The 15,581-nt window shown below is 47.2% G+C and overlaps 1 protein-coding gene across 2 annotated transcripts in view; it reads right to left on the bottom strand.

Moving 5' to 3' along the window:
- Positions 1 to 15,581, bottom strand: part of TBC1D5 (TBC1 domain family member 5) — an 835,136-nt gene that overhangs the window by 778,977 nt on the left and 40,578 nt on the right. Inside the window, exon 1 of one of the 2 annotated variants that reach the window (XM_075316667.1) lies at positions 7,164 to 7,182. The exons of the other annotated variant lie outside the window; for it this stretch is intronic. The gene's annotated coding sequence lies outside the window, so the exon portion shown is untranslated. Of the gene's footprint in view, positions 1 to 7,163; positions 7,183 to 15,581 lie in introns of those variants that run through there. 2 annotated transcript variants of the gene reach the window in all.

Raw genomic sequence — 15,581 nt, 5'->3', positions numbered from 1 at the left:
TCCACAATGAATTTACTCTTAAATGTCACAAAAACTATTCTTAATTACTAAACTGGTTTATGGTACAAATGTATTTACAAAGTGTTCTGCCAGCGTCTAGATTGCTGAGTAATGTATTGATCAGATCTTCATCACAGGACCCCAAGAACACACAATCACATAATATAAGGAGAAAAATTATTAGGAATGTGTCATCTCCACAGTCCTGGATTTCCATACATTATAATTGAGGTTTAAAATGGTTGTCCACTACTTGGACAACCCCTTCTCAATTAAAATATTCCCACACGTTCATCAAAAGCATCTTATACTGACCTCAGCTGCCCACAAAGTTCCAGCAACATCTCCTGGGGCTCACATGACATTGGGGAGGTTAACTACCAGGTTGTTTACAAAGATGTTGGCTGCAGTTATGGCACTTCTTTGCTCCAGGGGAATAGTGGTAATTCCTTACTTGGACGACATACTTGTTAAAGCTCCTACCTGGTCTCAGAACTGGTGGAACTTTCAGATTGTGTTACATACCCTGAACAGTTTGTGGTCAACCTGATAAAATCCATGTTAGGGACTGGCAGTATCAAAGTGGAAGGCGAATCGGCAGATCCAGTGACTGTAACGACCTCCCAACAAGCCAGAAGAGAGTTCAGCACCTGTCTTGAATGAAACTGACTGAAAGGGACAAACTTGAAAGCAGCCATAATTTGTCCTCAGACTGTCATGCAAAACCAGAGAGAATGCCTGCACGGACGACTCGAGATCCGGATGGAGGACTGAAGAGCTAGCCTTCTCTCCCTCGGGAAAAAGACCAACCCCAAGCAATATCAAGAATAATTTCCAAAAAATGTAGAAGCTGAGTGGGAACTAACATGGATTTTATCAGGTTGACCCCAAACAGTTCAGGGTATGTAACACAATCTGCAAGCTCCACCAATTCTGAGACCGGGCAGGAGCTTTAACAAGGATATCGTCCAAGTACGGAATTACCACTATTCCCCTGGAGCAAAGGAGTGCCATAACTGCAGCCAAGATCTTTGTAAACAACCTGGGCACCATGGCCATGGCCAATCCAAAGGCACCCACTTGTTGAGACACTTACTATCTAGAATAGGCCGCATATAGTCGTTCTGATGTCTCTGGAGACAAAGGTCTTACCACCACGTCCAGCAGGATGCTTGACAGTCAGTGGCCTAAAGAGGGCTTTTTTAGAACCTTGAGATGAAAGGGGTCCCTGATGGGCCGAAACCTCTGGGGCTGGATACTGTTGAAAGGGACGAAGCCGCAAACCTCCATGCCTCTAAAACGGCTGGCTGACTCTAGCCTGAGGCAAAAGAGTAATTTTACCCTGCCTCCTAAACCTGTAATCAGTTTCTTTGAGGCTAAATCTCTCCAAGCCTTAAGCCACAAAGCCTTAAACATGCAGCGGAACATTCCACTGCATCAAAAGATGCAGAACATACTGTATATACTTAGCTGCTTGCGCAATCTGATCTGCCACTTCAGCTAATTCCACCTCCTGGAATCCATCCAAAAAACTGGATTGCAGGTTCTTAGCCCAAGTTGAAAGAGGCTTAGCAACCCAGGTAGCGGTAGGCTAGACACAGGGCAGACCCTGGCGCCTTACATGCCAACTTCACCACAGACTCAATGCATCTATCTATAGGATCCTTCAATGCCGCAACCTCACCAAGAGGTAGGGGAGTAGTTCTAGATAAGCGGGTTAACGGAGTAGACCAGGACGCCACTAGCTCCACTGGGAAAGAATACAACACTTCCATATTACTACGCTTCTGAAAGCGTTTGTCTGGGTGTTCCCAGGCTCTCTGCAGCACCTCTGTTAATCCTCATGGTCATCAAACACTTTAGCTACACATTTACCTCTTCTGAAGAACCCTGCTTCACTGCATGAAAGGGGTTCCACCGGTCTGACCCCTAAGGAAAAACTGCTGACGGCTGTAATTAAACTCTCTACCATATACCTGAAGCTTCCAGCCTGATCAGCGTCTAACAATGATTCCGCAATGGAGCTGGAGTCTGATTGCTCTGCGGTATGCGCCGCAGAGAAGAAAGAAAAGCCACTGAGCATCTGTCTGCAGAGAGAGACCTAGAAGGAGAAGAAATCCGTAGGTGCTTAGATAGCAGCCAGGACCTACCATACTGGTGAATAGTCACTGGAGTGTCTGACTCGCTAGTAAGATGAGCACCTGAAGTTTGGGTTCGGTACAAACTCAGACTTTTCCAAGGAAACATTACGAATGTAAACCCACTAGGGTAAGCAACGCTGTGCTTGGGTATGCATGGTTCTCGGCCCAGAGCCACTTGCAGTGTTTGAACAGCTCACGCTGGGGGTAGTAACAACATGATCAGATGTAGGGTACACCACAAAGAAAAAAAGGCTGCCTACCCTCCCCCGGAAGTGTTCTCTTTATGGCTAGATGCAATGTGGGCAAAGACCCAAACTTCCACTCAGTGACTTAAAATGAAGATCGGGTCAAATCCAGGTCCAAAACCAAAAAAAGTTCAACTAGACTAGCAGAACCTGAACTTCCACAGGTACGCTCATGTCTACTCGCAAGCAGAAGAGCAGAAGCAGCCAGAGCTCCCAGGGTGGACAACATCAGCGGAAAATGCCCCACAACAGTAACCAGTCTTGGAAACCCTAGTTAGTTCAGCATCTGGCTGAGCCAGATCATGAGCCCAGCCAAAGGGGGGGTCGGGGTCAGGGGAGACACATTTTCTTCAGCAATCATAGGGGACTTCTGAGTCAACATCTGTAAGGGAGGGGGAGGTGTACAGGTGGCACAATAAGGTGTAGACTGGCCGGTAACAAACTTACTATTACACACAGAATATGTATAATAGTTAGCCAATGCGGTTGGGCCACAGGTCGTTCATGCGCCTCTCTTGACTCAAACATCTGAAAGACAGAAGGAGCAACATAGGGGGAAAACACACCAGTGAGTAGAGAGAAATGCAGCTGGGTGGCCCCAACAAACAAGTCAGCTCCCCGGTCTGAGGTCCGATGAGAAAGCACTCTTGTAATGTGAAGGAGACAGCCGCTGAATCCACAGTGAGGTCTCATGCAGAGGAGAGAAATGTGTCAGCGTGTTGCTGACACACGAGCAAAAAAAAAATGGTGCAGTTACCGGAAAAGGAAGGCAGGACCGTAAGGGGTGGAACAAAAGGCGCCACTCACATAGGAGCCTGCCCCAGAACGTCCAGTCGCGTTACATGACCAAGTAGTGCTTTGATTACACAGAAGTGCCCATGTGACAGATGGCCGGAAACTTAGAGTAGGGTTAAATAACTATAAACACATTTTGCTGAAGCTAACAAGAGGTACCCTAACTAAAGACTAATACCGTACTAAAATATAACTTTTACACTGTAACTTAATAACCAAACCGACAGCAGGGCATCATATTTGCAGTTTTTATAAGCCTACGGCTAAAGTATAGGTTATCTAATCAAAGATAGAATTTAATTCATATATGCTACTTCATGTTCGCTCTAATAGTACATTTACTCTCACTATGCATCTGCCTATGTAAAAGGATTCAGCTATTAGCGTCCACAACGTTTCACCTTAACAGGCTTCATCAGGGGACAGAGGCTATAAATATATATTATAGCATGTATTCCCTGATGAAGCCTGTTATGGTGGAGGCTAATAGCTAAATCATTTTTTTTTTCATTGCTATTAATAGGTCATTTCTTAAGGAAACAAATCTTTTAGCAAATAAATTAGAGACACGCAGACAGAATTTTACAGGCTAGTACAGTAAACTAAGGCCACCAAAAAGCCATCTATGAGGACATTGTGGCTTCATAAACAGTGTAGACAAATAGGTACCAATGAAAATGCGGAAAATGGAAGATGTGTTCATTGTCACTGCAGACAGAGGCTTTGTAGACACTGAAGACCATGGCGTTGGTCACAGGAGGAAAAGTCCACTTCCAATTTCTCCTTGCGTATCCGATCATTGAAAAGACAATATACTGCCACATTATACAGCAGAGAGAAGAACGCCGTTCTCAGGATCGGTAATAATCTGACCTGATCAAGACATTTATACAAGTAGTGTGATCTACAAAATTACATCCCAATAATATACTGAATATATCAGAAACTATGGAAAAATGTAATTAAAATGAATAAAAAAAAAGACTATTTCTCAATTAAACTGATACTAGGGCGCATATGGCATTTTAGGAATATTTCATTACAAATAAAATAAAAATAAAAAAAAAAAGTCCCACCCAAGTACTCAAAAAATGAAACGTTGCAAGATATTAAACGTTCAATATCTGCATCATTGCAAAAAGATAAATATGAGAAAAAAAATCTGCAATAGACACTTAGAAGACAATATCATTTAAAAGAAGACTTCATTTTATTAAGGAATAAAGCTTTATACAATCAATAGGTAATAAAGTAGGAATACAGCGTAATTTACACTCATCAATAGCATCTAGTCAACAAATTGATGCAGAGAGCAGAATTGTATCTTCATCATGTATATTGCATTAGAATACTTTCTAAATCAACAAAAATGCCAAATTTGCAAAACTAAACTTTGGTCTTGATTTTGGTTAACAATAAGCAACACTCGGATGGCGGTGCTGCGGATTCTACAAGATCTCAAAAAATTACAACACAGGTTGTTCCCAAAAAGCGATGTGAAAATTAGAACGGGGAACGGCTCAAAGAGCAATTTACTGATCAAAGTATATGGGAATTTTGCCTTTAGGAGCTGGAGCTGTTAATATGCACAATATCACAAGGCAGGGTCACAGATCCGGTTTATCCGCAGCGGCGCCTTACCTGCGATGTCGGTGCTTTTAGTCTCGGCTGGTGAAGTGACATTGTTGTGTCATGTGACCACCATAGCCAATTAGCAGCTAATGATCGGCTGGAGCCTTTACTAATATGTCAGAGTTGACATCTGTTTTGATACTTAAGAGGGCTCTACACGCAGCGAAATCGCAAGCGATATCGCTAGCGAGCGTACCCGCCCCCGTCGGTTGTGCGTCACAGGCAAATCGCTGCCCGTGGCGCACAACATCGCTAACACCCGTCACACTACTTACCTGCCAAGCAACGTTTCTGTGGCCGGCAAACCGCCTCCTTTCTAAGGGGGCGGTTTGTGCGGCGTCACTAAGCGGCCGCCCAATAGAAGCGGAGGGGCAGAGATGAGCAAGCCGAACATCCCGCCCACCTCCTTCCTTCCTCATTGCGTGCGGCCGCAGGTACGATGCTGTTCCTTGTTCCTGCGGTGTCACACGTAGCGATGTGTGCTGCTGCAGAAACGATGAACAACCTGGGTCCTGCAGCAGCAACGATAATCGGGATAGGAATGACTGGACAACGATCAACAATATGGTGAGTATTTTTGATCGTTACCGGTCGTTCCTGCGGTGTCACACGCAAAAACGTCGCTAACGAGGCCGGATGTGCCTCACGAATTCCGTGACCCCAACGACACCTCGTTAGCGTTGTAGTTGTGTGTAAAGCCCGCTTTAGGGCTACAGTAGGTCAGCGCCACTGACTAGCTGCAGGGGTCACATAACAAAACAATGTCCGTGACCCGCTGAGACTAGCAAAGCCAACACCACTGGAATGGCATTATATGAGTTACTGAAGTGATTAAAAGGAACCAACAAGCAGGATTTTCATATATACAGTAAAGCCAGTGCTATAGTGCCACTAGGATGCTGAATGTAAGCATATCATTGGTTCAGAGATTGGATGTTTTATTTCCGAAATATGTGCAAGTAAAGTTCCAGTGATGCACTGTTATTTGATTGACAGGTGCAACCAGAAGGGATGTGGGTTGGATCTTGCTATCTATTCCCGCCCCTGCCTGCCTTTACACCCCCTGTCGCCGTCATAGACATTACTTCCAGCACAGGAAGAAAGACAGGGCAGGAATAGATTGCAAGACCCGACCCACATATTCCCTCCTTGTTGCACCCGTTAATCAAATAGCAGTGCATTACTGAAACTTTACTTGCACATATTTCTGAACTAAAATATCCAATCTCTGAAAAGAAAGTATGCTTACATTCAGAATCCTAGTGCCAGTATAGCACTAGCTTTACTTTATATATGAAAATCCTGCTGGTGGTTCTCTTTAAGTAGGTTGTCAAATGGCAGTCATCCCATTTAACATAGAAAAATCAGTAATAAATACATTTCAGAAGTAAGGCAAGCACAGTGGGTTTCCTTGAAGGATGCTGACTAGTGATGAGGAGCTCTACCATGCTTGGTTGCTTGATACTCTTAACGAGCAGTTCAGTATGATTACGGCGAGGCAATATCAAATTGTGAATTGATGTTTCCGCTAAGAAAAAATAAGAAAAAAAAAATTGAAAAAAAAATATATATACTTTGGTTTGTGATGTCATTTTCAAAGACCCAAAACTTTTTTATTTTTCTGATAATGGTTCTGCGTTGGGGCTTGTTTTTTGCCTGGGAGTGTACTTTTTCATACATTATGGGGTATACAAGATACATTTAACACTCTTTATTACAATTTTTGGAGTAAGGGAGGTAACTTAAAAATGGGAATTCTGATGTTATTATATTTTGCTTTAAAGCATTTCGTATGGGTTATATAATTTCACATTTTGTGGATGATGTGATACTAAATATGTTCTTTTTGTTTCTTTTTTTTTTTTTAACCTGTGACTGCTTATTATATTTACTGCAATACTACAGTTTACCCTTAACAGGTCTCCGGCTGCAATGGCAACCATCAGCATCCCGAAATTGTGTAATTGTGGGGAAAGCCTATGGTCGCCACCCTGAGTGCACATATACATACACACACACACACACACACACACACACACACACACACACACACACACACACACACACACACACACACACACACAGTGCTGGCCCAAAAGTATTGGCACCCCTGCAATTCTGTCAGATAATACTCAGTTTCTTCTTGAAAATGATTGTAATCACAAATTCTTTGGTATTATTATCTTCATTTAATTTGTCTTCAATGAAGAAGAAAAAAAATTGTCATAAAGCCAAATTGGATATAATTCCACACCAAACAAAAAAAGGGGGTGGACAAAAGTATTGGCACTGTTTGAAAAATCATGTGATGCTTCTCTAATTTGTGTAATTAATAGCACCTGTAACTTACCTGTGGCACCTAACAGGTGTTGGCAATAACTAAATCACACTTGCAGCCAGTTGACATGGATTAACCCCTTCAGCCCCCGGGCACTTTCCGTTTTTGCGTTTTTGTTTTTTGCTCCCCTTCTTCCGTGAGGCGTAACATTTTTATTTTTCCATCAATCTTGCCATATGAGGGCTTGTTTTTTGCGGGACGAGTTGTACTTTTAAATGAAACCATAAGTTTTACCATATAGTGTACTGGAAAACGGCAAAAAAATTCCAAGTGCGGAAAAATTGCAAAAAAAGTGTGATCTTACAATAGTTTTTGGGATATTTTATTCACTGTGTTCACTATATGGTAAAACTGAGGTATCTATGTGATGCCTCAGGTCGGTGCGAGTTTGTAGACACCAAACATGTATAGGTTTACTTGTATCTAAGGGGTTAAAAAAAATTCACAAGTTTGTCCAATAAAAGTGGCGCACGTTTTGCGCCATTTTCCGAAACACGTAGCGTTCTTATTTTTAAGGATCTATGGCTCAGTGATGGCTTATTTTTTGCGTCTCGAGCTGACGTTTATAATGGTACAATTTTTGCGCAGATGCTACGTTTTGATCGCCTGTTATTGCATTTTGCGTAAAACTTGCGGCGACCAAAAAACGTAATTTTGGCGTTTGGAATTTTTTTGCGACTACGCCGTTTACCAATCAGATTAATTGATTTTATATTTTGATAGATCGGGCATTTCTGAACGCGGCGATACCAAATATGTGTATATTTATTTATTTTTTAACCCTTTAATTTTCAATGGGGGGAAAGGGGGGTGATTTGAACTTTTAGGTTTTTTGTTTTTTTTTTATTTTTTAAAACTTTTTTTTTACTTTTTTTTTTTTTATTTTACTAGTCCCCCTAGGGGGCTATAGCGATCAGCAATCCGATTGCTGATCGCTATCTGCTGATCACAGCTATACCGCTGTAATCAGCAGATTCAGTCACTTTGGTTTTCCCTCTGCTCTCGGCCGAGGGAAAATGAAAGTGAAACATCATAGCAGCAGGCGTCATCACATGACCCTGTGCTACGATGGCAACCACCGATAGTCACGTGATAACACACGTGACTTCCGGTGGGGGCGGCGGTGAGTAACAAACATGGCCGCACGCATTTAAATCTTGCTGCCAGACTTTGGCAGCAAGATTTAAGGGGTTAATGGCCGCGGGTGGAAGCGATTCCACCCGCGGCTAGTAGGCACACATGTCAGCTGTTGAAAACAGCTGATATGTGTGCCGATCCACGCCGCCTGCCCGCGGCAGGGGGCGGGGCTTAACCCGACACGATCCTGGACGGATAGATCCGTCCAAGGTCGTGAAGGGGTTAAAGTTGACTCAACCTCTGTCCTATGTACTTGTGTGTACCACATTGAGCATGGAGAAAAGAAAGAAAACCAAAGAACTGTCTGAGGACTGGAGAATCCAAATTGTGAGGAAGCATGAGCAATCTCAAGGCTACAAATCCATCTCCAAAGACCTGAAAGTTCCTGTGTCTACGGTGCGCAGTGTCATCACGAAGTTTAAAGCCCATGGCACTGTGGCTAACCTCCCTAGATGTGGAAGGAAAAGAAAAATTGACAAGAGATTTCAACGCAAGATTGTGCGGATGGTGGATAAAGAACCTCGACTAACATCCAAACAAGTTCAAGCTGCCCTGCAGTCCGAGGGTACAACAGTGTCAACCCGTACTATCCATCGGCGTATGAATGAAAGGGAACTGTATGGTAGGATACCCAGGAAGACCCCACTTTTTACCCCGAGACATAAAAAAGCCAGGCTGGAGTTTGCCAAAACTTACCTGAGAAAGCCTAAAACGTTTTGGAAGAATGTTCTCTGGTCAGATGAGACAAAAGAAGAGCTTTTTGGGAAAAGCCATCAACATAGAGTTTACAGGAAAAAAAAAAAGAGGCATTCAAAGAAAAGAACACGGTCCCTACAGTCAAACATGGCGGAGGTTCCCTGATGTTTTGGGGTTGCTTTGCTACCTCTGGCACTGGACTGCTTGACCGTGTGCATGGCATTATGAAGTCTGAAGACTACCAACAAACTGCAGCATAATGTAGGGCCCAGTGTGAGAAAGCTGGGTCTTCCTCAGAGGTCATGGGTCTTCCAGCAGGACAATGACCCAAAACACACTTCAAAAAGCACTAGAAAATGGTTTGAAAGAAAGCACTGGAGACTACTAAAGTGGCCAGCAATGAGTCCAGACCTGAATCCCATAGAACACCTGTGGAGAGATCTCAAAATGGCAGTTTGGAGAAGGCACCCTTCAAATCTCAGGGACCTGGAGCAGTTTACCAAAGAAGAATGGTCTAAAATTCCAGCAGAGCATTGTAAGAAACTGATTGATGGTTACCGGAAGCGGTTGTTCGCAGTTATTTTGGCTAAAGGTTGTGCAACCAAGTATTAGGCTAAAGGCCGCTTTACACGCTGCGATATCGGTACCGATATCGCTAGCGTGGGTACCCGCCCCCATCTGTTGTGCGACACGGGCAAATCGCTGCCCGTGCCGCACAACATCGCCCAGACCCGTCACACTACTTACCTGCCCGGCGACGTCGCTGTGACTGGCGAACCGCCTCCTTTCTAAGGGGGCGGTTCGTTCAGCATCACAGCGACGTCACAGCTGTGTCACTGAACCGCCGCCCAATAGAAGCGCAGGGGCGGAGATGAGCGGGACGTAACATCCCTCCCACCTCCTTCCTTCCGCATAGCGGGCGGGAGGCAGGTAAGGAGCGGTTCCTCGTTCCTGTGGTGTCACACGGAGCGATGTGTGCTGCCGCAGGAACGAGGAACAACCTCGTTACTGCTGCAGTAACGATTTTTGAGAATGGACCCCCATGTCACCGATGAGTGATTTTGCACGTTTTTGCAACGATGCAAAAATCGCTCATAGGTGTCACACGCAACGGCATCGCTAATGCGGCCGGATGTGCGTCACCAATTCTGTGACCCCAACGAGTTCGCATTAGCGATGTCGTAGCGTGTAAAGCCCCCTTAAGGGTGAAAATACTTTTGTCTGGCCCATTTTTGGAGTTTTGTGTGAAATGATCAATGATTTGATTTTTGTTTCATTCTCTTTTGTGTTTTTTCATTGCAAGCACAATAAATGAAGATAATAATACCAAAGAATTTGTGATTGCAATCATTTTCAAGAAGAAACTAAGTATTATCTGACAGAATTGCAGGGGTGCCAATACTTTTGGCCAGCACTGTGTGTGTAATATATATATTGTGAGGTAGCGTCGTCGGCTGCGCTGCAGAAGACACGGGATCCAGGCACCAAGGTTCACAGCACACGGTTTATTATATCCAAAGAAAAGTCCACCATAGTACATATGTGCCTTTCCGGCAGAGAACTCAGGGAGATGTGATCACTCCCTCACACCCGGCCCACCTGCCCTCGTTCCTGTTTCCTTTTAACCCTTCCTTAAGCCTGTAGGGAAACAGCATTAACCCCGGAGTGGAGTTGCTTTCTATCATGGAGTGAGCACAACCGGGGCGAGACATACCGGCCGTCATAGATAACCCCGGTCACAGTCTCACATACCCCCCCCTCAGTTCAAGCGAGCGGGGTTGAACTCCAGCCATCAAACACGGGCCGCGGGACAAGGCATCGGCGTTGCCCTGCAACCTACCGGCCCGGTGTTCAACCGTAAACCGGAAGTTCTGCAGGGAAAGGAACCACCGGGTAACCCGGGCATTCCGTTCCTTGGCGGACCTCATCCAGACCAGTGGAGAGTGATCCGTCACCAAGCGAAACTGACGTCCCAGCAGGTAATAGCGTAGGGACTTCAAGGCCCACTTAATCGCCAGGCACTCCTTCTCCACTACGCTATAATTCCGCTCGGGAGGGGTGAGCTTCCTACTTAAGAAGGTGACGGGGTGTTCCTCCCCCTGAACCACCTGAGACAGCACTGCCCCCAGGCCGACCTCCGAGGCGTCAGTCTGTACTATGAACTCCTTCCGGAAATCAGGGTTTACAAGAACGGGCTGTCCGCACAGGACCCCCTTCAGGGCCCGGAAGGAGTCCTCGGCCTGCGGAGTCCAGCGCACCATGACGGACTTCTTGCCTTTGAGAAGGTCCGTCAAGGGGGCTGATAGTCCCGCAAAATCTTTTACAAACCTCCTGTAGTACCCCACGATACCCAGGAAGGCCCTAACCTGCTTCGTGGTCAGGGGTCTAGGCCACTTCTGGATCGCCTCAACCTTGTTAATTTGGGGCTTAATCACTCCTTGGCCTATTACGTAGCCCAAGTAGCGGGCTTCCGTGAGTCCCAACGCACATTTCTTGGGATTGGCTGTCAATCCGGCTGTTCGAAGCGCGTCCACCACCGCTTGTACCTGTTCCAAGTGGGTCTGCCAATCGGAGCTGTAAATAATGATGTCATCAAGGTACGCTGATGCATACGCCTGGTGGGGTTCCAGCACTAAGTCCATCAACCTCTGGAACGTGGCCGGAGCGCCATGTAACCCAAAAGGCAAGACAACATAGTGGAAGAGACCCTCCGGCGTAACAAAAGCGGTTTTCTCCTTGGCGGACACCGTCAGTAGCACCTGCCAGTACCCCTTGGTCAGGTCGAGCGTGGTAAAATATCGCGCCTGTCCCAGCCTATCAATCAGCTCATCCACCCGGGGCATGGGGTAGAGATCGAACTTGGATATTTCGTTCAATCTCCTAAAGTCATTGCAGAACCTTAAGGAGCCATCAGGTTTTGGTATTAGGACAATAGGACTAGCCCATTCACTCCGGGATTTTTCGATGACCCCCAGGCGTAGCATTGTCTTCACTTCCTCTGATATGGCTTGTCTTCGAGCCTCCGGCACTCGGTATGACTTCAGGCGTACCTTCAGGTGAGGCTCGGTGACAATGTCATGTCGTATCAGACTGGTCCTACCTGGCAACTCGGAGAAGACATCGGGGTTCTGCTGAACCAGCCGTCTGGCCTCTCGCCTCTGTTGCTTGGTGAGGGCTTCTCCAATCCTTACTTCCGGTTCGTCCTCTCCGGAGGTTGCTGGAGCCGGGTTTGAACGACCCGAAGAGGAGGGAGATGGGGTAAAAAAAACCATCAGGCTTTCCCGTTCCTGCCAAGGTTTTAATAGGTTAACATGGTATATTTGTTCAGGTTTCCGCCTACCGGGCTGCAATACCTTATAGTTGACCACCCCGACTCTTTCCTTTATCTCGTAGGGGCCTTGCCACTGAGCCAGGAATTTACTCTCCGCCGTGGGGATCAATACCAACACCCGATCCCCGGGTTTAAAGGTCCGCACGGTGGCTTGTCTATTGTAGCGGCCGCTTTGCGCGGCCTGAGCCTCCTGTAAATGCTCCTTCACAATTGGCATGACCGCGCTTATGCGGTTCTGCATTCCTAAAATGTGTTCAATCACACTTTTATGGGGGGTGGGCTCCTGCTCCCAGGTTTCTTTTGCCAGGTCCAACAATCCCCGGGGATGTCGCCCGTATAACAATTCAAAAGGCGAAAACCCCGTGGATGCCTGTGGCACCTCTCGTATGGCAAACATCAAATAGGGAAGCATCATATCCCAGTCTTTCCCGTCTTTGGAAATCACCCTTTTGAGCATGGTTTTCAGGGTTTTATTGAATCGTTCCACTAAACCATCCGTCTGAGGATGATACACAGACGTACGCAAATGCTTGATCTGGAGTAGCCGGCATAGCTCTTTGGTCACTTTAGACATGAATGGGGTCCCCTGATCCGTAAGGATCTCCTTGGGCAACCCCACCCGGCAGAACACAGCAAACAACTCCCGAGCTATAAGCTTCGCCGCAGTATGTCGAGGAGGTATCGCCTCTGGATACCGGGTGGCATAGTCAACGATCACTAGGATATGCTGGTGCCCTTGAGCAGACTTTACGAGGGGCCCCACCAGATCCATCCCTATCCGTTCAAAAGGGACTTCTATAATGGGTAACGGTACCAACGGACTGCGAAAGTGGGTCAGGGGTGCGGTAAGCTGACACTCCGGGCAGGTTTCGCAGAACCGTTTTACCTCCCCAAAGACCCCGGGCCAATAGAACCTTTGCAATATTCGCTCCTGCGTTTTCTTGACCCCTAGGTGACCACTCATCAGGTATTTATGAGCCAAGTCGAGGACCCGCCGGCGATACGGCTGGGGCACCACCAACTGCTCTACCCCTACGCCCCATATTTCATCTACCCGGTAGAGTAAATCCTGCTTAAGAGCGAAATGGGGGTATCTTACCTGGGCACCAGGCAGCTGTGCCACCCCGTCAACTACTGTCACCCGACTCCGGGCATGTATTAATGTAGGGTCCTGGAGTTGGGCTGTCCCAAACGTATCCGGGGACGCCTCCAACTCCGGGATGGGCTCGACCGTCTCAGCCTCTCCTGCCAATACCTCTAGGGGCGACCTATCAGGTTCACATTCTGTCCCTATCATGGGGACCCCTATGGCAGGCGTCCCGGATTCAGGATTGTAGGGCTCAGGTCCCGGACTGACCAATATCTGAGGGGACTTAGGAGGTCCCTTCCATAAAGTCCAAAAATAGGGCAGATCCCTTCCTAGGATCACATCATAGGGAAGAGTATTAATAAGTCCCACCTCATGTTGCACCTGACCGCAAGGTGCTGTGATGGTGACTATCCCCGTGGGATAGTCTCGGCGGTCCCCATGTATGCAAACCACCCCCACGGTACGTCCTGTGGCCTTTACTTTAGCCCTTAGGGTTGATCGCACAAGGGTCACTAAGCTTCCGGAATCCAACAAGCCTGTAACCGGACATCCATTCACCTGTATTTGGCACAAGTGGGGCTAAGTCTCTGGGTAGACCAGGTCAGCGGTACACACCACCTGAGCATACATTGAACCCCGCCGGGTAACCCCACAATCCATGGGCTCCGTGGTGAGTGGACACTGGGCTTCCATATGTCCCACCCGCTGGCACCGCCAACATCTAATAGGGAAGGACACCCCCTTGACGAGTTGTCGTTTAGGGTACACAGTTTTCCGGACCTCAGGGACGGAGGGTGCGGCCTCAGACGGGACGGTAGCGGACTCCCGCACCGGTGTCAGCGGTGGGTCCTTGGCCCTAGGCTTGGAGGGGCCGGACCGACGGGCGGTACGCAAAGTCTCAGTGTCCCGTATCAAGTCCTGCGTAGCCACATGCCGCTCTACCAGGCATACTAATTGGTCCAGGGTACTTGGGTCGCCCTGTCCAACCCACCGTTGAATGGTGACGGGTAAAGTGCGTACAAAACGGTCAACAACTACCCTTTCTACCATTTGCGCCGGGCTCAGAGTGTTAGGCTGCAACCACTTTTTTACGAGATGCAACAAGTCATAGGCCTGGGAGCGTACGGGTTTGGCTTCCTCATAGAACCACTGACTTACCCGCTGAGCCCGAACATATGTATTCACCCCCATCCGAGCAAGTATTTCGGCTTTCAGGGTTGCATATTCTAAGGCGTCCTCGGTACAGAGGTCCAGATATGCTTTTTGGGGCTCCCCCGTCAGATAGGGCGACAATACCTCAGCCCACTGGGGGGTCGGCAGTTTTTCCCGCTCGGCCACCCGCTCAAACACCGCCAGGAACGCTTCCACATCATCCCCCGGGGTCATCTTTTGCAACGCTTGTCTCACCGCTTTCCGGACGCTGCCGTCGTCACCCGGTCCCGGGGTTGTTGCTGCCGGTCCGGCCCGGATCGACTTGGCCAGGAGGACCATCTGTTCTTGGTGCCTCTGTTCCTGCAATTTCAAGGATTGCTGCTGATGATCCAACGTCCGGAGCAGGTGTGTATTCGTCTGTTGTTGCTGTGCCGTAGCCTGAGCCAGCTGCTTTAATATGTCCGCCATGGCGTCGCCGGGTTTGGGCTGCAGTATAGCCGCTTGAATCCAGGACATGTGCTACCGGGTCACCAGAAATGGAAGCTACACCTCACCGGGCTGGCATGCCCGCCGATTCTCCACCATATGTGAGGTAGCGTCGTCGGCTGCGCTGCAGAAGACACGGGATCCAGGCACCAAGGTTCACAGCACACGGTTTATTATATCCAAAGAAAAGTCCACCATAGTACATATGTGCCTTTCCGGCAGAGAACTCAGGGAGATGTGATCACTCCCTCACACCCGGCACCCCTGCCCTCGTTCCTGTTTCCTTTTAACCCTTCCTTAAGCCTGTAGGGAAACCGCATTAACCCCGGAGTGGAGTTGCTTTCTATCATGGAGTGAGCACAACCGGGGCGAGACATACCGGCCGCCATAGATAACCCCGGTCACAGTCTCACAATATATATATATATATATATATATATATATATATATATATATATATATATGACACACTCATATGAATCAGTCATAAACAGTGTTGTGTATAAAAAATAGAATATTTCCATTTCTAGCACAAAAG

This window comes from Anomaloglossus baeobatrachus, chromosome 6, assembly GCF_048569485.1.
Source record: "Anomaloglossus baeobatrachus isolate aAnoBae1 chromosome 6, aAnoBae1.hap1, whole genome shotgun sequence".
Classification (NCBI taxonomy): Eukaryota; Metazoa; Chordata; class Amphibia; order Anura; family Aromobatidae; genus Anomaloglossus; species Anomaloglossus baeobatrachus.
Note: the sequence above shows the minus strand (reverse complement) of the source record. Positions and strands in the feature narration are given on the sequence as shown.